Source organism: Lactuca virosa, chromosome 4 (assembly GCF_052849685.1).
Source record: "Lactuca virosa cultivar CGN04683 chromosome 4, Lactuca_virosa_CGN04683_v6, whole genome shotgun sequence".
Lineage (NCBI taxonomy): Eukaryota > Viridiplantae > Streptophyta > Magnoliopsida > Asterales > Asteraceae > Lactuca > Lactuca virosa.
The window spans coordinates 122,446,016-122,468,923 of NC_136429.1; positions in this window are offsets into that span (position 1 = coordinate 122,446,016).

Below are 22,908 nucleotides of genomic sequence, written 5' to 3' on the forward strand. Positions count from 1 at the left end.
TCTTAAGACCAAAAATGAGGTGTTTGGGAAGTTCAAGGAGTGGAAGACCATGGTTGAGAAAATGACTAGAAAATAGGTCAAGACTCTGAGGACTGACAATTGGTTGGAGTTCTGCAATGCTCAATTTGACAATTTCTGCAAGGAAGAAGGTATACTAAGGCACCACACTGTACAACACACACCACAAAAAAATGGAGTGGCAGAACGGATTAACCAAACTCTTATGCAGCGTCCAAGGTACATGCGAATATTTGCTAACTTATCCAAGCAATTATGGGAAAAAGTAGTTAAGACTGCTTGCTATCTGGTGAACACATCACCATCAATTGCAATAGACTTGAAGACTCCTCAAGAGGTGTGGTCCGGGAAACCCTCTGACTATTCTGGTTTACATATATTTAGATGCCCCGCATATGCTCATGTGAATGATAGTAAAATTGAGCCAAGGGAAATGAAGTGCATATTTATAGGATATGCGACATGAGTAAAAGATTATCGGCTGTGGTGTACATAAAAAGGAAGAACTCCTAAATTTATCATGAGTAGAGATGTGACATTTGATGAATCTGCCATGGGTAACTAGAGAGGAGGTGATACAAGTGAAGTAGGGAACAAAGATCACGGTGCTAGCCAGAAGGTGGAGTTTACAACTTAAACTCGAAACAGATTTATGATAAGTGGCAAAGAGCAAGGCGGCAGTAAACAGCCTGGACAAGATGAAACCCAAGAGCAACCCAAGGGGTCTTCATCCAGTGGTGCTGATGTTGGGAAGGATGATATGTCTGAATCTATAGCAAAGAGAAGATCAAAGAGGGTCATTCGATAACCTGATAGATATGTAAGATGTGAGAATTCAAGTGAACTTGTTGTTGGATTAGGTGTCTAAGCCTATAACTATATTTGGTATGTACTTGATTTGTATTGTAGCATGGTCCTGCCTTCACTCATGCAACATAACAGGATAACTAGTGGAGAGAGAGTTGAATTTATTATTTGTAATAATAAATTGGTGGTTAAAATGATTTTATTAATATATTACAAGTTTAATATGTTATATGGAAATCATATTATTAATTAGTAATTAATCAGAAATTAATCTGGAATTAATTTTGGGATTAATAGGAACTGATTAATAAAGCGAGGGGTTGTTTTGCAAATCATTGATAGTTATGAAACTGGGCTCTTGGACCCATTGGATAGGAGTGGATGAAATTCTATAGGGAAGCCCTATAGATTTCATCCAAGGGCTTCTAGTGAAGGGTCCATGAGTTGCTTTGGCCCTAAGTAAGGAAAATAGGGTTTCCGCTTGAAAACCCTAATACCACAAATATATAAGGAGGCTTCTCCTTGGATTTTCGGCTAACTCTTGTCTTTGGAAGAACCATGGATTTTCGGCTAACTCTTGTCTTTGGAAGAACCATGGCCGATGTCTTATCTTTCTTCTCATCCTTGTTATGTTGAGTGTTTGTGACTCCATTAGAGATGCAACACTTGGGGCACTAGGCTTTCAGAAGTCAAGATCAAGCAAGGATTGTTCTTGCTATTACAATATAACAAGTGAGGTAATCTTCTAACCCAACTGTGGTATGAGAGCCTAGGATATTTTTCAATTGAATTGGTGCAAGAGTGAACTGTCCAGAGAACAAGAAATCGAATTTTTGGCTGTTTGACACATGAACTCGACGAGTCCATGATGAACTCGACGAGTTCAGAGCCCAACTCGCCGAGTTGACTCGCCAGTTACTTGAAAATTCGATTTTCAGACCACATTTTGATATGGATAATTACCATAATTCTTTTTATTGCCTAAAATCGATTTTTCTAATTGGTATCATCATATCCTTATCAAAATTAAAGGATTTGGTTAATTTTGGATAATATAAGATTATTTTGATCCAGAGATTTAACCTAGATTTTGAAAAGTTTCAAATTACACCATTTTGGTTTTATAGTTTGAATTTGAAATTAAAAGTTTTAATTTTTGGAAATTTAAATGGTAAAACCCTAATATTTTTAATAGTTTAAAAATACACCCTCATGGATTTAATTAATTAATTAATTAAGTGTTTTAATTAAAAGACTATTAATAAATCCATAGATAGGTTTAAATTTAATTAAATTAAAAGAATAATTTATTAAAAGATTAAACCACCTAGTATTTTAAATATATAAAATACACACTTATACTATATAAGATTAAAAGTTTAATTATATATATATATATATATATATATATATATATATATATATATATATATATATATATATATATATATATATATATATATATATATATATATAAGAAAAAGTCAGTCTTACCGTTAGTAGGCCTCATTCACGAAGCTAGTCTATAAGGGGTGCTTAAGGAAGTGGCATTTAAAAATCTTACTCACCGCACTCTTGACTAGCGGAGGGTCGTTAGCCAAACGGGTAGGGTAGGACATTAAATACACATTAAAAGTATAATGAATTATGAAGTAACTAAACACTTTTATAAATTCTCAATCTTAGTTACTTTAGGAAAACGTGAATTTGATGCTAACCCATAAAACTGCACATTGCACCTTATTGGTCGTTAGTGGAGCGTGTGTGGTTAACCGACACACTAATTTGGGACTAATGAAGGATGACAATGGGTAGCTCGTAAATTATCGTTGATCAATGGAGCGTGTGTGGTTAACCGGCACATTGATTAGATGATAAATGACATCGAGAGTACCAATCTAATTTGTGTGGTTATTCACACCATGTTTGTGATCCTCGGTATCCTACTTACAAACTTGAAGGGCATAATTGAGATTAAACATGCCATTGAAAAGTTCGATGAATCTCAAAAGATTTAGGAATATCATTTAAAATCTAATTCGTTAAAATTTCGTTTTCGTGGTGGAATTGGTAAATCGTCATTTACCTACCTTCAAATAATTTACAATTGGATTACGACATCCCTCTTCCGAATTGGGAATTATTGTGTTGGGTCCTAGCCTTACTATTACATTTGGGTGTTATGTTAAGGATTAAATCAACTAACTTGAATTTTTTCCCTTGTAGATGTATAGTTCTGACAACTATGGTCTTCCTTATCCTTTTGGAAAAAGCTTTCCTCATGAAGATGATATTCCACATGTCGATCGAGTTGAAAGATTAATCCCTTCTTCGTGCATTGGTGGAACTGGAAATCATACTTCTTTTCCCCCACCTCCTCCAGTGATTCTCCATGACCCACATTTTCGTCGACTTGAAAAGTTCAAGGTCACTCAATCCCTATTGGCATGCAAGCATCAAGATGGAAGTCATGTATGTGCACACGTTCTGAAGATAAAGCTGCATATTGACAGACTGGGAATGGTGGGTGTCGTTTTCCCGAGGAAGTTGACTGTTGACTTGGTTCTTCAATCACTTCTCGATTCGTATAGTCAGTTCGTTAAGGACTACTATATGACAGACCACGACGTAACCCTTATTGATCTGACATATTTACTAATTGCTGCTGAATCAAAAATGATTTGGCGCACTGGTAAAGCAAAATTGATTGGAAGATCTACCTCCCAAATTTCCATGGACATAAGCAATGACAACGATGATAGTCCAGAAATGATTTCTTCTCCTAAGGGAGAGATATTGGTCGAGGTCAAAAAGTTTGGCCTTAAGAGAAAGGCCAGTTCTTAGAAAGTTCCATGTGCAAATGCTAAAGAGTCCACCTGTTTCTATTGTCAATCGAAGGGGCATTGGAAGCGAAGCTACCCTAACTACCTGAGAGATCTAAGAGATGGTAAAGTCAAATTGTATGGCCCTACTTCAGGTATATTCACTATTTTACTCTATTAAGTTCCTATTTATAGATTCTTATTACATGATGTAAAGTTACATTTTGATGTTTAGCAGAATCTAAGAGAAAAAAGGAAGCTTAAAAGAAAAGTAAGCTGAGTCTGATCATGAAGAAGTGGATTTCGGTCGCATGGTCCGATGATCATTTTCTTTGAGCTGCTTCTTAGGAGTTATGATAGACTGCTTAGGAATATCTAGAAACATAGTTTTCATATGTATTTGCATTGTAAAGGACAAGTTCTTCGCACATTATTAATAAAATTGTTTTATTTATTTTATGTTTCCTTGCAATGGCATTTATGGAAAATTGGTGTTTATATATTTCTATTATTAGCAATGTTGAAAATGGATTTGATTATTGGTTATATCGTTTGTGGTAGTGTCGTAATTTTCCAAGTGATGAAGGATTTTCATCACCCACGTTTCAATTGGAAAAAACTTGGAATCATACGATTTGAATTGCATGATGTAGAAGAATCTTGATCCTTGGGAAAGTGGGACTGATTCCTTGTTCACATATGTATGTGAGTCAAGTGAAAGACTAAAGGATATAGTACACATTGATGTGGACTGGTCAGATCCACCACAAAGGAGAATAAGTCTATTCGTCATGATTTACTGATAGTTTAGTAAATATGGTTATGCTTACAAGTTTAAGTATAATTCTGATATATTGAAAAGTTTCAATATATAGCAGAACGAATAAGAAGAATCAAATTGGGCAGAAAAGATAAAAGTTTCTCCAATCTGAAAGGAAATGAGAGTACTTTAGTATCGTGTTTTATGATCATCCTACTGATCATGGAACCATGTCACAACTGATCATCTAAGGACATCTTAGTACATTTACATGACTAGTATCGGGAATTGTTGAAATGGTTAAATCAAAAGGATAAATCGTACTTCGTTCCAGAATCAAGTTTTAAAGTCATACTCTAGTTACTCTAAGTTGTACCTTGAAAAACATGTTCTAAGTAGGTTTATCACACCTCATGAAATGTGGAGTAGAAAAGTTTCTTACTCTTGCACATTTGAAATTGGTAGTTGTAATGTTTTGGCTAAAACAAAGACCAACTAAGACCAATTATATGAAGTGTTTCTTGATAAGAACCAACACTAACTCTTGAATAGTTATTTGTCAAGGAACGTTCCTTGGCAGAGAATCTTATATGTCAAGAGGTCAGTGGGATTCTTAATGGTCTTGAATAGTTTCAAGAACTAAACAAGAATAAACCTTTTAATTATCACTAGCACACGACCTGAGCTTAACAACCTATCGTGTTGACATATTCTTATTTTTGTACCTATTCCAGTTAAGTTGACTATGCATGTGAGTCCTATGAGTTCTCATTTGACTGCATAAGGCAAAGCACCTTGATCAGTGAAAGTACATTGATCAGTGTGGATGACCTGCTCAATAACCTTGAAGCACCGGTAGGCCCTTGTACTGCCGGATGGCAAGAAATTAAGAATAAGTAGGTTCAGTCCATATGAATTTGAATTTGTCATAAACCTTGTCTTATGACAGTGGTTCAAAATGACAAAGTTCACATGGATAGGAACACCTACACCATAAAATCTAAGTGGCAATATGTATCTTTCTACTTCATGAAAATGACTGTGAGGAAACGCTTTCACTAGTAGATTTTTAAGGATTAAAGTTAGCAGTTGTGATAATTGCGTTCTCAAATTCGAATATGATTATAGCATCCCTCTTCATAGTTCAAATTGTGAAATGGCAATTAGTTTGAACATTCGGGACTTATTGCTATAAGTCTGAAAAGGTTTAGACACACACATTAGCTATCTAATGAATGATGTATGAGCTTGAGAAGTCAAGATAAAGACTTATCGAAGCACCACGTATCAGAAATGTGAACTTTTGTAAGAAAATCAATAAGTATTGATTTTTAGAAATCCAGCTGATTTCTGAGTACATGTCAAAGCTAGTGGGAGCATAATTGTTATGCTGGTAAGAACATAATTGTTATACTAGTGGGAGCGTGATTATTATGCTAAGTGTTACAAGTTAGCAATGCTATTTATAGTAAACAAAGTTCTAAATTTGCAAAATTTGCAGAATTTGGAAATTGATTCACTATAGTAAGGCTTAAGGGAGAGGGCATTAATACTTCATTTCGAATCTACAAGTTTAGATTAAAATTTTAATAGAACTTAGTCATGAACGTATATGAATGTCATGTTGAAATTTTTCAACATAGGAAATTCTATATATGGAAGTATTATAGCGAGAGACTGGTCCAGTATCATGTCTTTATGAATCATATCCCATATGCTTCAGGTATAGGATCGATTGAACATGCTATAATATTCGCCTGTTCTGATTTTTCTGAATGTCTAGCGCATTAAGAGGGAAAAAGGACGAGAACCAGATATGATTAAAGTTGTTAAACAACTGTAAAGAACAATCTAAGGTTTACCGAAGATTGGTTTCTTGTGGACAGTTGGAAGTATAGTAATGGATGGACCATATTGATATAATTCTGAATAGATAGGATTCTATTGAGAATGGATTGTCATATAGCAATTATGGAAATGTTTCCTTAATGGGAGTTGGAGATTAAGAATGTGAGACTTCATTTCCATGGAATTGTTTTGTAACCAATCTCCAATGGAATGCTTTGTAATATCATTGGCAAAGTCTTTGTAACTTTGGTGCCTTGACATTACAAAAGGATTATTGCATGTAAGTTTAGACTCTAACAGATTCTATTAGTGGCAAAAATTTTGTATTCTTACATGTATAATAAGGATTAGGGAATTGTGAAATGAGCATCATTGGAAATGTGTTAAATTGATCTATTTCACAAAGGAAGGACCATAGATAAACATAGTGTGCATGCTTGGAGCATGGGATGACTATTGTTTTTAATTCAAGTATTGAGTTGATTAGTCGAAATAGTAAACAATGAATAAGGTCTAATTAATATGGTGATTAAATAATAAGTGTTTTATTTATATTCAAAAGTTTTGAGACCATATTGGATTAGGTTATTCTTGTGTTTCACTTTGCATGTTTTACTTCCCAAATAATAAGATTGTTCGAGCATCCACAATCGATCATACTTTGGAAGTAAGTAATGAGGTAAGACTGTCATGAATCCGACTGTAGATTGTCTAAGTGCTTAGACATAGCAAATGGTTGTTGTAGTGTTCATGAGTACTCCTAAAATAATAATTTGAGTATTAGATAAAACCCACGCTCATTTGAATCACTTCCTGGATTTTATCACAAGTGATTGTGAGACGATAATATTGTATATTCTTGAAACGGAGACATATAGTTGTTGTTTACAAGTCGGTTGAGCATTAATAATACGTAAACGCATCAGTAACTTGATGTTATAAAACGTATTGTTGTGTGTGATTTGATGACTAAATAGTACAAGCATATGAGTCAAAATTTATCTGTTCTTTTTACCCTAAATGGGATAAAAGCGATATCTGTGGGCCCCTCGAAGATTTAGTGATGACACCCTAAGCGCTTGGCTAATCCTGGACTGATTTGATTTGTTCAACTAGTCGGTCGTCAAAAATCGAAAATCGGGAAACAAACCTTGGACAAAGAGAATGATTATAATCCATGCCTCGTGTCCATACAATATCTTGTAGAACGTAGGAATATTTGATCCCTTATCTAAAGGACGCGTTACTGATAAGATCAGAGTTCGACAACGGCTTTTGAAAGCTACAATTGCTAGTCAAATTCTGAAGTCATACTTGTAATAATAGTTATTAGACTTATCTAAGTGGGAGACTATTGGATTAGGTGTCTAAGCCCATAACTATATTGGCATGTACTTGATTTGATTTATAGCATGGTCCTTTTGGGTTGCCTTAACTCATGCAACTTGACAGGATGACTAGTAGAGAGCGAGATGAATTTATTATTTGGAATAATAAATTGGTGGTTAAAATGATTTTATTAATATATTACACGTTTAATATATTATATAGAAATCATATTATTTATTAGTAATTAATCTGGAATTAATTTTGGGACTAATAGGATCTGATTAATAAAGCGAGGGGTTGTTTTGCAAATCATTGATAGTTGTGAAACTAGGCTCTTGGGCCCATTGGATAAGAGTGGACGAAGTTCTATAGGGAGGCCCTATAGATTTCGTCCAAGGGCTTCTAATGAGCGGTCCATGAGTTGCTTTGGACCTAAGCAAGGAAATTAGGGTTTCCACTTGAAAACCCTAATACCACAAGTATATAAGGAGGCTTTGATGGGTTTTGAGCATAACAACAATCCAATGGTGTACATGCAACCCTAATTGCTTTAAATCTATGTTTTTCTCTATTGAACATACAAATACAAACTCCAAAGTAATAACCCTAAGACTAGCATACAATTTTTGAAATTGACAAGTAAACTAGGGTTTAGATGTTACCTTTCTTGTTATGTAGCAATAACAAGTTCACCTTGAAGATCCTTAACCTTTAAAAGCTTAGTGCCCCAAGTGTTGCACCTCTATTGGAGTCACAGACACTTAATGCAAAGGAAGACTTGGAGAGATGTGAAAATCGACCACTCTAGGGTTTATGAAGCTTAGGTCGATTTCATCAAGTATGAGGGTCTTTATATAGCTGTGGTTGCTAGGGTTTTCAGGTGGAAACCCTAATGCCTTGCATAGGCACCAAGCAGCCCATGGACTCCCTCCTTAGAGCCCTTCGACGAAATCTATAGGGCTTTCCCCTTAGGATTTTGTCCACTCCACTATATGGAGTCCATCGGCCCAATTATGCAACTATCAATGATTTGCACAACAGTCTCTCAATTATTAATCAGTTCCTTTAATCCCAAAATTAATACTAGATTAATTTCTGATTAATTACTATTTAATAGTATGATTTCCAAATAATATATTTAATCTTATAATATATTAATAAAATCATTCCGAGTAACAATTTATTATTCATATAATAAATCCTACTCTCTCTCCACTTGTCATTCTATCAAGTTGCATGAGTGAAGGCAACCCAAAAGGACCATGCTCATAATCAAGTACATACAAAATATAGTTATGGGCTTAGACACCTAATCCAATAGTCTCCGGATTGGATAAGTCTAATAACTATTATTGCAAGTATGACTTCAGAATCTGATTAGCAATCGTAGCTTTCAAAAGCCGATGTCGAACTCTGATCTTATCAGTAACGCGTCCCTTAGATAAGGGATCAAATATTCCTCCATTTTACAAAATATCGTATGAACATGAGACATGGATTATAATCATTCTCTCTATCCATGTGTTGTTTCCCGATTTCCAATTTATCACGACTGACAACAGACTACAATTGAACACATCAACTTTGTCCAGGCTTGGCCAAGCGCTTAGGGTGTCATCACTAAATCATCGAGGGGACCACAAATATCTCTTTTATCCCACTTTGAGTAAAAGGAATGGATAAACTTCGACTCATATGCTTGTACTATTTACTCATCAAATCATACACAACAATACGTTTTATGTAACGCCTGTAGATCCGGGCAAGTCAATTTAGAGATAATAGGGGTCAAAAACGACTTTTCGACAAAAGATTATTTAGAATAAATAATCTTAACCAAGTTGTAGAATACGTCTCAAGGTTTCCGTACATATAAAGAACGCCGAAATCCGAGTTATAACGAAGAAGTTATGACTCGTCGAAGTTTTATGGCAGAACCGGCACGGTACCGGGAGACGTAAATAGTGAATTTACGATAGAGCAACTTTTAGCCTTATCGATCTAATCGAAAGTCATAGAAAACGTTAAACCGAGAACATACAAAAAAAGTACGCCCAAATCTGACTTCATATGAGGAAGTTATGAATTTTCTAAGATTTGGCATAGAAGTGCACGACCCGAAACTCGAATTTTAGATCGAGCGGTTTTTGGCCTACGCGACCTAAAGGAGAATTGAAGATCTCATTAACAGGAACTCAACGGTAAAAAGACAGACAAAAACGGAGTCCGTATGTAGAAGTTATGAATTTTACGCGGACATTTAACAGTATAATCTCCTCGTACTGTTAAATTTAAGATCGGTTGAGAATTAGCCGACGGAGTCAAAATGAAAGTTGTAGATCTTATTTTTACCTACGCGTGGATATAAAGAACGTCAAAAACGGAGGTCGTATGTGAAAGTTACGGATTTTAGAAGTCGGAAGTGTGTTGTGCGAAAATGGGTGATGTGGCACAATCTTGGCCATTGCTTTCTCCCCAAGTCTTGCCACTAGATGGTGACATGTGGCACCAAGTTCAGCCATTTTTCACCCTATAAATAGAACCTTTCCCACCCTCATTTTCTTCACACATTTCCCATTCTTTCTTCTCTTTACTCTCTCTCTAGAACCTCTCTCTAGCCCCGAAAGCCCCCGAAAAGCCTAGGGAACCTCCCTAGCACGACGCGGAAGCCCCCGGAGTGCTCGACGGCTCCGAGAAGAAGAGCTTTTCGGCTCGGGAATGCTGCTCCAAGCAAAGCCCGATTTTCTATAAAACCCACTGTAAGTGAGTTAAGCCTACGCTATTTTTAATATATCGTTTATTTAGTTATAGTAGCGTTATTAGGAACTTATAATAAGTACTTGGACTATTATTATGGGTTATATAAGTATTGTTTAACGCTTATATAATAGTAATAATAGCTAGACTATTAATTAGTCTCGGCGAATAATAGACTAAACTCTAGTGGTAATAATACTAGGTTTCGTCGAAGGAAATTATTTTTAAGAAGCGAAGCACTGTCTGAGTTCGGATTCACCACCTTTTCAAGTGAGTGCATAGTTACTTTCATCTTACACATAGATATGAAGTATTTTAAATAAATTACGTGCTATGTGTGCATATTATCTTTATACTTGCTATCTATGTTGGATGAACGATTTTATACATGTTTTAAATGATTTAAACTGTATATATATATCTACGAGAATATGTTGGGTAAAACATGGGTAGATGTAATAGATGGAATATGAGTTGGATGATGAGTTGAGAGGTGTTATAGACCACGAGGTAAATGTGAGAGGTGGACGATGTGAGAAGCCTTTCCCAAATGATGGCCCCGTCATCTAGCAGAGTATGGATGACAACCACAGACTATTCTAGACAGTCCAGTGGAACACTGACAGGCTCGCAACCTGTAGGTGTTGTGAACGATGTGTTCACCGGTGTACTCTAAAAACCCATTGACATGTATTGCGAGTGGACTCTCGAAAATGATATTGTCAATAAACAAGATAACCCTAGCAGCTGTGCTCGAAGGACAATACTGGTAGTTGCGCCTCACATAGAATGTCACAATTCTGGCAGCTGCGCCTAAGTGATAGAACTAGCAGCTGTGCTTGACAGCTGTGTCATTGACAACGATGGACTTCGTGCCGATTCCTTAGGCTGATCGTTAGGAATGAATGAACGAGGAATAATTGATTCTTAGGGTAGATCCTTAAGAGTAAAGAAGATAATGGGGATGGGTAATTAGGTTGATTGTTTGATGTTTAAACATAATAATTATATTATTGTGGGTTGAAAACCCTATGTACTCACCAGGTTTCCCAACCTGACCCACTCAGTTTATTTGTATCACAGGTGTCGATATGAAGTTACATTACACTGAGAGATTTAAAAGAGATGTAGATCACTAGTGTAAATGAATGTAAGTTCTGTTTATGCTTATGTTTATGTATTAACGATGACATCCCAAATGTTTTAAAATGAATAAAAATACATTTCTTCGGAAATTCTTTGATAACGTATTTATCATGTTTTTCTGGGAACAAATTCCGCAATATTTAAAAGAAGTACTCTGATTTTTAAAGCATAAACAAAATCGGTCTTTTTTGGCCGTGAAAATGGGGATGTCACATTTTATAACATCAAGTTACTGATGCGTTTACGTATTATCAATGCGCAACCGACTCGTAAACAACAACTCATATGTCTCCATTTCAAGAATATAAGATATTATCGTCTCACAATCACTCGTGATAAATCCATGAAGTGATTCAAATGAGTGTGGGTTTAATCCAATACTCAAATCTTATTTCAGGAGTGCTCACGAACACTGCAACAAACTTGTGCTATGTCTAAACACTTAGACAATCTACAGTCGAATTCATGACAGTCTTACCTCATTACTTACTTCCAAAGTATGATTGACTATGGATGTTTGAATAATCTTATTATTCGGGAACTAAAACATGTAAAGTGAAACACAAGAATAATCTAATCAAATATGGTCTCAAAACTTTTGAATATAGATAAAACACTTATTATTTAATCACCATATTAATTAGACCTTATTCATTGTATAATGTTTCGAACTATCAACTTAATACTTGAATTAAAACAATAGTCACCCATGCTCCAAGCATGCACACTATCTTTATCTATGGTCCTTCCTTTGTGAAATAGATCAATTGAACACATTTCCAATGATGCTCATTTCACAATTTCCATATTATAGGTGTAAGAATACCAAATTCTTGTCGCTGCTAGAATCTTTTAGATCTAAACTTACATGCAATGATCCTTTTGTAATGTCAATGCACCAAAGTCATAGAGCTTTGCTAATGATATTTCAAACCCTTCCACTAGAGACTTGTTACAGACCAATTCCATGGAGATGAAGTCTCACATTCAAGGTACATTCCTTGAACATCCTTATTGCATAAAAGTTTCTAACTTATACATAGATTCTTAATATCCAACTCCCATTATGGAAACATTTCCATAATTGCCATATGACTATCCATTCCAAATAGAATCGTATCTATTCAAAATCATATCAATATGGTCCGTTCATTACTATACTTCCAACTGTCCACAAGTAACCAATCTTCGGTAAACCTTAGATTGTCCTTGATAGTTGTTTAACAACTTTAGTCATATCTGGTTCTAGTCCTTTTTTCATCTTAATGCGCTAGGCATTTGGAAAAATCAGAACAACGAATATTATAGCATATGCAATCGATCCTATACCTGAAGCATATGGGATACGATTCATAATGTCTTACATAAAGACATGATACTAGACCAGTCTCTTGCTATAATATTTCCATATATAGAATTTCTTATGTTGAAACATTTCAACATGACATTTATGACCAAGTATATTAAAATTTCAATCTTATACCTTTTAGATTCAAAATGAAGTATAAATGCCCTCTCCCTTGAAACAACTTTTCAAATTCTGCACCTTTGCAAATTAAAACTTTGTTTCCTATAAATAGTATTGCTTACTTACAACACCTTTCATAATAATCATGCTCCCACTAGCATAACAATTATGTTCTTATCAGCATAAGAATTACGCTCCCACTAGCTTTGATATGTTCTAAGAAATCAACTGGACTTCTAGAAAACAATACCTATTGCCTTTCATACCAAAGTTCAGATTTCTGATACGCGGTGCTTCGATAAGTCTTCATCTAGACTTCTCAAGCCCATACACCATTCATTAGATAGCTTATGTGTGTGTGTGTCTAAACCCTTTCAGAACTTATAGCGACAAGTCCCAAATGTTCAAACTATTTTCTATTTCTCACAACTCGAACTATGAAAAGGGATGCCGTAATCATACCCAAATTTGAGAACGAAATTAACACAACTGCTATCTCCTCAAAAACTACTTAGCGAAAACGTTTCCTCACAATCATTTTCATGAAGTAGAGAGAAACCTCTTACCACTTAGATTTTATGGTGTATGTGTTCCTATCCATGTGAATTTGTCATAACCATAATCACAAGACAAGGTTTGTGACAAATCCAAACTCATATGGACTAAAATTGTTTAATCTTAATTTCCTACCATTGCTTCCAGGTTGTTGATCAGCTTACCTATACTGGTCAATGTACTTTCACTGATCAAGATGCTCTGCCTTATGCAATCAAATGAGGACTCATAGAACTCACATTCATAGTCAACTTAACTGGAATGGCACAGAAACAAGAATATGTTAACACGATAGGTTACGAACCTCAAGTCGTGTGCTAGTGATAAACAATAGGTTTATTCTTGATTAGTTCTTGAAACTATTCAAGATCATTAAGACTTCCACTGACCTCTTGACATATAAGACTCTCTTGTCAAGAAACATTCCTTGACAAACAAATATTCAAGAGTTAGTGCGGGTTCTTATGAAGATAAACACTTCATATAACTGGTCTTAGGTTGTCTTTGTCTTTTCTAAGACATCACAGCTACCAATGTCAAATGTGCAAGAGTAAGAAAACATTCTTCTGCTCCACATTTTATGAGGCGTTATAAACTTACTTAAGATATGTCACTCAAGGCACAATCTTGGAGTATAACTCTATGACTCGATTTTGGAACGAAGTATGACTAAACTTCTTGATTTAACCATTTCAACAATTCCCGATTCCTCTTCTTAGCCATACAAATGCACTAAGATTTCCTTAGATGATCAATTGTGATATGGATCCATAATCATTAGGATGATCATGAAACACGATACTAAAGTACTCTCCTTTCCTTTTAGATTGGAGAAACTTTCATCTTTCTGCCTAATTGATTCTTCTTATTCGTTATGCTTATACTTTGAAACTTTTCAAGGTTTTAGAATTATACTTAAACTTGTAAGCATAACCATATTTACTGGGCCATTAGTAAATCATGACGAATAGCCTTTATCATTATTTGTCGTGGGTCTGACTTGTACACATCAATGTGCACTAGATCCTTCAGTCTTTCACTTGACTCACATACATATGTGAACAAGGAATTAGTCTTAATTTCCCAAAGATGAAGGTTCTCATACATCACACAATACAAGTCGCATGATTTCAAGTTTATGTCCAACTGAAACTTGGGTGATGAGAATCCATTTTATTTAGTAAATTACGACACTACCACAAATGATATAACCAAGAATCAAATTTATTTCCAACATTACTAATAATATATAAACACCAATTTTCACTAATGGCATTGCAAGGATATCATAAAATAAAACAAAATCAAAAATTTTCCTTTATTTATAAAAATGCAGAAAACTTGTCCTTACAATGCAAATCCATATGAAAACTATGTTTCTAAATATTCCTAAGCAGCAGCTCAAAAATCTGATCATCGAACCATGCGATCGAAATCCATATCTTCACGATTAGACTCAGCTCACTATTCCTTTAAGCTTCCTTTCTTTTCTTTGATCCTACAAAACATCAAAATGCAATCTTATCACATCATGTATTAAGAATCGACAAATAGGAACATAATAGAGTTAGATAGTGGACTTACCTGAAGCAGAGTCATATATTTTGACTTTACTATCCTTGCGATCTTTCAGGTAGATACGGCAGCTTCGCATCCAATGCCCCTTCTCTTGGCAATAGAAAAAAAAGACTCTTTTGGAATGAGACATGGGACTATCTCAGATTGAACCTTTCTCTTTACCATTCGGTCAAACGGTTTGACCTTGGCCGATCCCTTTCCATTGGGAAGAAAAAACTTTTCTGGACTTCCAATGTCACCATTGTGAATGTCCATGGAAGTTTGGGAGGTAGATCTTCCATTCAAATTTGCTTTACCAGTGCGCCAAATCATTGCTGATTCAGCAGCAATTAGCAAATATGTAAGATCGCTGAGGGTCACATCATGGTCTGTCATATAATAGTCTTTTATGAACTCGCTATATGACTTAGGAAGTGATTTAAGAACCAAGTCAACAACCAGCTTCCTCGGGAAAACGACACCCAATATCCCTAGTCTATCAATGTGTGACTTCATCTCCAAGACGTGTGCACACACAGACCTTCCATCTTGGTGTTTGCTTGCCAATAGGGATTGAGTGATCTTGAACTTTTCAAGTAGACGAAATTGTGGGTCAGGGAGAATTATTGGAGGAGGTGGACGAAGAGAAGTATGATTTCCAGTTCCACCTTTGCACGAAGAAGGGAATGATCTTTCACCTTGATCGACATGTAGAATTTCATCTTCGAATGGAAAGCTTTTTCCAAAGGATTGAGGAAGACCATAGTTGTCAGAACTAGACATCTACAAAAGGGGAGAAATTCAAATTAGTTGATTTAATCCTTAATATAACACCCAAATGAAATATTAAGGCTAGGACCCAATACAATAATTCACAATTCGGAAGAGGGATGTCGTAATCCAATTGTAAATTATTTGTCGGTAGGTAAATGACGATTTACTAATTCCACCATGAAAACAAAATTTTAAACGAATTAGGTTTTTAAATGAAATTCCTAGATCTTTTGAGATTCATTGAACTTTTCAATGGCATGTTTAATCTTGATTATGCCCTTCAAGTTTGTGACTGGGATACCGAGGATCACAAACAAGGTGTGAATAACCATTCAAATTAGTTTGGTACTCTCGATGTCATTTATCATCTAATCGATGTGCCGGTTAACCACACACGCTCCATCAATCAACGATAATTTACGAGCTACCCATTGCCATCCGTCATTAGTCCCATATTAGTGTTCCGGTTAACCACACACGCTCCACTAACGACCAATAAGGTGCAATGTGCAATTTCATGGGTTAGCATCAAATTTACATTTTCCTAAAGTGACTAAGATTGAGAATTTATAAAATATTTAGTTACTTTGTATTTTCATTATACTTTTAATGAGAGCTTAGTGTCATATCCTACCCGTTCGGCTAACAACCCTCCACTAGTCAAGAGTGCGGTGGGTAAGAGTGGATACCCAATGACGGTCATTTTACAGGTCGCTTCGTTAAACACCCCTTATAGACCAGCTTCGTGAATGAGACCTACTAATGGTAAGACTGACTTTTTACTTATACATATATAATATATTAGACTTTTAATTTTATATAGTATAAGGGTGTATTTTAAACTTTTTAAAATACTAAGTGGTTTAATCTATTAATAAATTATACTTTTAATTTAATTAAATTTAAACCACATTATTATGGATTTATTAATTTTCTCTCTTAATTAAACACTTAATTAATTTAATAAAATCCATAAGGGGTAATTTGAACTTTTCAACATATCAAGGTTCTAAATTTAAGATTTCAAAATTAAAGCTATTTAATCAAATTTTAAATTATAAAACCATGAGGTGCACTTTTGAAACTTTTCAAAATACTTGGGTTGAACCATTTAAATTTCCAAAACTAAAACTTTTAATTTCAAAATTTAAACTATAAAACCAAAAGGGTGTAATTTAAAACTTTTTCAAAATTACTAGCTCAAATATTTGAATCAAAATAATCTTATATTATCCATATTTAACCAAATCCATCAATTTTGATAAGGATATCTAATACTAATCAGAAAAATCGAATTTAGGCATTAAAAACGACTTTTGGTAATTATCCTAGTCAAAATCGGATCTGAAAATCGGAATTTTAGCTGACTGACGAGTCAACTCGTCGAGTTGGGCTCTAAAATCGTCGAGTTCATATATGGACTCGTAGAGTCTGGCTTCCAGACAACAAAAAATTCGATTTATGGTCTTTTTGGCAGTTCACTCTTGCATCCATCCAATTGAAAAACATCATAGGCTCTGATACCATTGATGGGTTTTGAGCATAACAACAATCATATGGTGTACATGCAAACCTAATTGCTTTGGATCTAAGTTTTTCTCTATTGAACATACAAATACAAACTCCAAAGCAATAACCTTAAGACTAGCATACAATTTTCGAAATTTACAAGTAAACTAGGGTTTAGATGTTACCTTTCTTGTTATGGAGCAGTAACAAGTTCACCTTGAAGATCCTTGACCTTTAAAAGCTTAGTGCCCCAAGTGTTGCACCTCTATTAGAGTCTCAAACACTCAATGCAAAGGAAGACTTGGAGAGAGGTGAAAATCGGCTGCTCTAGGGTTTCTGAAGCTTAGGTCGATTTCATCAAGTATGAGGGTCTTTATATAGCTGTAGCTGTAGCTGCTAGGGTTTTCATGTGGAAACCCTAATGCCTTGCTTAGACGCCAAATAGCCCATGAAATCCCTCCTTAGAGCCCTTGGACAAAATCTATAGGGCTTCCCCCTTAGGATTTCCTCCACTCCACTTTATGGAGTCCATCGGCCCAATTATGCAACTATCAATGATTTACACAACAGACCCTCATTTTTTAGTCAGTTCCTTTAATCCCATAATTAATACTAGAGCAATTTCTGATTAATTACCAATTAATAATATGATTTCCAAATAATATATTTAATCATATAATATATTAATAAAATCATTATGAGTACTAATTTATTATTCATATAATAAATCCTACTCTCTCTCTCTCCACTTGTCATCCTATCAAGTTGCATGAGTGAAGGCAAACCAAAAGGACCATGCTCATAATCAAATACATACCAAATATAGTTATGGGCTTAGACATCTAATCCAACAGGCTTCTCCTTGGATTTTTGGCTAACTCTTGTCTTTGGAAGAACCCTGGCCGATTTCTTATCTCTCCTTCTCATCCTTGTTGTGTTGAGTGTTTGTGACTCCATTAGAGGTGCAACACTTGGGGCACTAGGCTTTCAGAAGTCAAGATCAAGCAATGATACTTCTTGTTATTACAATATAACAAGTGAGGTAATCTTCTAAACCTAATATATATGTGAATTTCGAATTGTATATGCCAGATCTAGGGTTATTGCTTTGGTGTTCATATTTGCATGTTCAATAGAGAAAAACTTAGATCCAAAGCAATTAGGGTTGCATGATCACATAGGAATGTATATATGCTCATAACCTAAGACTTGTGTCTATTGATTTTGCTTTAGCAACTAGAGAAGACATTGACACTGAAGAGCCTCAATCATATAAAGAGGTTGTGGCGAGTAAAGAAGCAAATGACTAGTTGATGGCCATGAATGAAGAAATGCAATCTTTAGAGAAAAATGAAACATGGGATCTTGTTCCATTACCACAGGGAGCAAAGCCAGTGAGATGAAAATGGATCTTTAAGAAGAAGGAAGGGATACCAGGAGTTGAACCAACTAGGTTCAAGGCAAGGTTGGTGGCGAAAGGGTTTTCTCAGAAAGAAGGAATTGATTATCACGAGGTGTTCTCACCGGTCGTGAAGCACAAAAAAAATTCGGGTTCTTTTGGGCATGGTGAGTGCATTGGATCTGGAGCTTAAACAGCTTGATGTGAAAACTGCATTTCTTCATGGGAACTTAGAAGATAAGATTTATATGTCCCAGCCAAAAGGGTTCCTTGATTCTAAGAAGGATCATGTATGTTTGTTGAAGAAATCCCTATATGGGTTAAAGCAGTCTCCAAGACAATGGTACAAGAGGTTTGATTCATTCATGATCTCGAATGGCTACACTCAGAACCAGTTTGACAATTGTGTTTACTCAAAGGAATTGTCACCAGATCCCAACATATATTTCTTGCTATATATTCATGATATGCTCATCGCAGTTAAAGACATGGCTGGAATAAATGACTTGAAGGCGACCCTGAATATTGAGTTTGAGATGAAGGATTTGGGAGCAGCAAAGAAGATACTGGGGATGGAGATTCAAAGGGACAGAAGATCAGGGCGGTTATGTATTTCTCAACAAAAGTATATTGTGAAAGTTCGGCAGTCCTTCAATTGTGATCAGTCAAAGCCAGTTGGAACTCTTTGGTGACTCACTTTAAACTTGGTCCAAGCACTATGCCCACTACTAATGAAGAAATGAAGTACATGAGCAGGGTTCCATACTCAAGTGCTGCTAGAAGTCTCATGTATGTTATGGTCTGTACCAGACCTGATTTGGCTCATGTAGTTAGTGTGGTTAGCAGGTTTATGAGTAATCCAGGGAAGACTCAGTGGGAAGCTGTAAAGTGGATCTTGCGATAGTTAAAGGGAACGATGGATGTTTTCTTGGTGTATGGAGAAAATACGAAGAGTGGCTTGGTGGGATATGTTGACTCTAATTATGGTGGTGACTTGTTGAAGCGCGGGTCACAGACGTGCTACATATTCACTTTATTAGGATGTGCCATCAGTTAAAAGTCAAGGTTACAAGATACCGTTGCTTTGTCTACAACTGAATCCGAGTACATGTCCATGACGGAAAGAATAAAGGAGGAGATATGGTCGCATGGGCTTATTCAGAGTCTTGGTATGAAGGTGGAGAAACCTGTCGTGTATTGTGATAGTCAAAGTGCTTTGAGTCTTGCAAAGAACCCTGTGTATCAGGAGAATTCGAAGCATATTGATGTCAGGCCAAATTTCATTCGAGATATTCTGGAAGGATACAAGTTTTCAGTACTGAAGATTGATACCAAGGTCAGCCCAACATATATGTTGACAAAGTCGTTGCCCACAGAGAAGTTCAAGCTTTTCTTGGACTTGGTTCATGTTCGCATGAGGTAGGTCCCTTCAGTGGGGCGAATGGCAGGAAGGGAGAGGAAGTTCTTGTTCAAGGTGGAGTTCCGAGGATACTTACGTCAAGGTGGAGATTGTTAAATGTAACTCGAGCATTTAGATCGTGTTCATGGAGCATTTTGATCATGTTTAAGGAGAATTTGGAGCACTTGGAACTCAATGGAGCACTTGGGGTTCATGGAGCATGTGACAAAGGAACGAATCATCTAAGAAAGGAATCGATCATCTGATAAAGGAACGAGTCAAGTGCCAAAAAATGAATCATACAGAAGGAGGTTTGGAGCACCTGGAAGACGTTTGGAGCACTTGGGAGTGATATGGAGCGACAAGGGAACCTTTTTGCGCCATATGTTGAAGGGATGGGCCATGAAGGATGTTGTTGAGCCAATGACATTCCTTGTTGCGCCATTATGATCCTCTTGCGCCATGAGGGGTTCCTCTTGCACCATGAGGATCCCTCTTGCTGTTGGATAAGGTGTCTAAGTCCATAACTATTTCTGGTATGTACTTGACCCGACCCGTCATGGTCCATTTGGGTTGCATGGCACCATGCAATTGGATAAACTAAAATGAGAGAAATAACACTTATGGTTTATTAATATATTATAAGTTCTAATATATTAATAATATTATTTAATTAGTTTGATCAAGAATTAATTTAGAATTAATTAAGTGATCAAAAGATAACTAATTCAATATATGGGTAGATTATGTAAATCTTCCATATCTTATATAGTGGGCTAAGAGGCTCCATGGATTATCAAGTTGGGTTCCACCCATAGGATGCTCCATGGGAGTTACAAACCCATGGGTCATGGAAATGAAGAGTCATGACACATTAGGGTTTACATGGTGTAACCCTAGATGTGTCAACACTATATAAGAAACCCATTCTCCACCAAAATCGGCTATACATAAGAAACAAGAGGGCTAGAGCCGATTTTGCAAGTGTAAGATTCTCTCAAAGTTTACTCATTTGCATTTGGTGTTGTGTGAAGCATTTGAGGCATCACACTTGGGGTGCTAGGCTCACAAGGTTTCAAGGATCATAATCAACAACAAGGTAAGTTATTCTATCTTTCATTCAAGTTAAAAATGTTCCCCATGTATGCTAGATAGGAATATAACCTTGGAATTCAACTTTGCATGATTATTAGACAAACATAGATCCAAGGTTATTAGGGTTGCATGTACACTTAGGAAGTGTTAGAATGCTCAAAACCCATCAGTGGTATTAGAGCCAGGTTTGTTTGTTGTTTTTTTTTTGTGTGCAAACAGCTTGAAAAAAAAATTGTTTTTCTGTTTTCTGCTCGTATGAAAGTTTGCACATTTGTTGCTGGAAATAGACTAGAAACACTACCCTAAACTGTTTTGATGTTTTAAAGCTTGTTTTAGATGGTGTAATGTTTATGCTTATCCATTTACAATGGCAATTATTAAGATTACAAGTTTTTTTTAAGTGTAATTTTTGATTCTTGAAAGTGTTCATATTCATGTTCTTGAACTTATGAAGATTAGATGATCATAGGAATTGTTTGTAACCTTCATGGTAGTTTAATTCATGATCATAATGTGTTTTAATGGAGTCCATAACTTGTCCTCAAGTTATGGAAAACCAAAAGTCTCACTTTTATTAAAGCCATTAAAAGAACACAAGAGTTATAAAAATGAAGAGTCTTCATTTTTATTACTCAATTAATTCATAAGTTATAAGAAATGAAAAGTTTTGGAAGTTTACAAAACTTGCCCTCAAGTTTTGGAACATGTAAAGTCTTGATTAAAACTTTAGTTCCAACCCTTAGAATTTTAAAAGTTAAAATTCAACCCTTATACTTTATAATATTATAAGTTACTAATATATATATGTATAACGTCAAGTCGTCTTACCGCTAGTACGCCTCATTCACGAAGTCGGTCTATAAGGGGGGGTATAAGGTTGTTGCCTATAAAATGGCAACTTAATGGGTGTCCACTCTCACCCACCGCTTCCTTGATCGGTGGAGGGTCGTTAGCCGAACGGGTAGGACAAGGACTTATAAATTCTCATTAAAAGTATGATGAATATTATAAAGTAACTAAATACTTTTATTAAATTCCCAATCTTAGTTACTTTTGGAAAATGTGAATAAGGTGCTAATCCATGAAATTACACTTTACACTTTGTTTAAGTCGTTGGTGGAGCGTGTGTGGTTAACCGGCACACTAACTTGGACTTAACAAGGTAGGTAAAGGGTGACTTAAGGTTTACCATAGCATCGGTGGAGCGTGTGTGGTTTACCGGCACATCGATTGAGTGATAAACCTTGAGGGTACCAAGTGATTTGCATGGTTACTTCACACCTCATTTTGTGATCCTCGGTATCCCAGTCACAAAACTTGGAGGGCACACTCGAGATTGAAACATGCCTTTGAAAACTTCATTGAATCTCAAAAGAATCTAGGAATTTCTAAAGAACCAATTAAAAACCTAATATTTATATTTCGTTTTTCATGGTGGAAATTGGTGAATCGTCATTCACATACCTTTCAAATATGTTATAGCTTGGATTACGACATACCTCTTCTAAGTTATAATATATTGTGATTGGATTCTAGCCTTAATATTACATTTGGGTGTTTTATTAAGGACTCTCTTAATATCTAAACTAATCTTGTTCCCTTCTTTCAGGTGTCTTCAAACAATGCTGCTTCTGGCTCTAATCCTAATGGCTCCTTTACCCTTAT